Source organism: Monodon monoceros, unplaced genomic scaffold (genome assembly GCF_005190385.1).
Source record: "Monodon monoceros isolate NGI ecotype Baffin Bay Population unplaced genomic scaffold, NGI_Narwhal_1 Super_Scaffold_22, whole genome shotgun sequence".
In the NCBI taxonomy this organism is placed as follows: domain Eukaryota; kingdom Metazoa; phylum Chordata; class Mammalia; order Artiodactyla; family Monodontidae; genus Monodon; species Monodon monoceros.
Window position 1 is genome coordinate 25,750,176 of NW_021703779.1, and position 1,333 is coordinate 25,751,508.

Sequence of the window (1,333 nt, forward strand, 5' to 3'; positions counted from 1 at the left end):
CCAGTTGCCCCGTGGCATGTGGGATCTTCCCAGACCAGGGCTCGAACCCGTGTCCCCTTCATTGGCAGGCAGATTCTCAACCACTGCGCCACCAGGGAAGCCCCTATTTTTGCTTATTTTTAAGTCTGGTGTGTGGGGTTTTTTTTGAGGAATTAAACATCTATGGCATATTTGCCATTGATCATAAAGTTGACTTTTATATAATGTAACAAAACTATCATTTGCACTAATATTATTACTATAGTTTATTTTCAGCTTAAGTACTTATGCTTATTTCTTTCAAATATTTAATATTTTATTTAAAGTTAACTTGAATTTCAATATTTAATATATCTTACATTAACCCTGACAATAAACTTAAGAAGTAGATATAACTATTTACAGGTTTATAAACAAGGAAATGGAGATTCAGAGAAGTCAGGCAACAGGCTTGAGGTCAGTAAATTGCAGAGGTGGGATTCTGACATGGTGGTTAGCACCATAGCCCATTTTTTGTTTTTCAGTAAATCATTTCCATTTAAAAAAAAAAAACGCATAGAGTTGTGCTTTTGTATAATTTGTACACCTGCCAATGTAAAATACTGAGACATTAAACACCAAAATGGAGTGAAAACTTAGAAACCCTTTGATCCAATACTCTTGTGTTGTTTTAAAAAAGATTAAAAAGTAATGCAAGACTCAGGGCTTTGGAGGGGTTGGTGTGCTTCTCTTCATTTTACCTTCTGACTGGCTTGCTGTATGCTCACTAGGTGGAGGGGGCTGAGCTGTCTGGGCTGTTACTCTTGTTACAGCCACTAAGGGCTGCAAGGTTCTGAACTGTATTGGCTGAGGCTGTGGCTGCAGCTGCAAGGCAGAGGAGAGCTGAGATCCCTGCTGAGGGAGGTTTGGCCCTGGGTGGCTCTGGGCAGAGCCCAGCTGAGACAACACATCTACCTGGGGCTGCAGAAAACCCTCCACTTCATTGAGGTTAATGGCCGTCGCCTGCTGAGCAGGTAAGTCCGTTCTCTGACTGACCGAACCTTGTGCAGGAGCCTGTGGCACTGGCTGCTGAGGATGTGAAGTTGCGGGTTGTTGAAGTTGTTGCTGTGGAATCGGGTGGCAGAAGCACTGCTGCTGGGTGTTCAAAATGAGTAAGCTTGGTGGAAGCTGGAGTAGAGCTAAGGGCCTGAGACTGGGAGCATTTTTAACAAGAAATTGAACACATCCTTGAGAAGGAGCCGGTGGTGCAGCAAGCAGCACATTTGGTGGCTGAGCGCCTGCAGGCTGCTGGCCAGTCTTGATCCTTGTTGGTTGGTGGCCAAGAGTGATTCCTCCAGGCAGGGGGCTAGGCTTG

The 1,333-nt window shown here is 44.4% G+C and overlaps 1 protein-coding gene and 1 pseudogene across 1 annotated transcript in view; one reads left to right on the plus strand and one right to left on the minus strand.

Moving 5' to 3' along the window:
* The window catches only part of IL1RAPL1 (interleukin 1 receptor accessory protein like 1), a 1,341,257-nt gene that overhangs the window by 750,431 nt on the left and 589,493 nt on the right, over positions 1–1,333 (plus strand). The gene's annotated exons all lie outside the window — the stretch shown is intronic.
* LOC114906376 overlaps positions 679–1,333 on the minus strand; it is a 2,652-nt pseudogene continuing 1,997 nt past the window's right edge.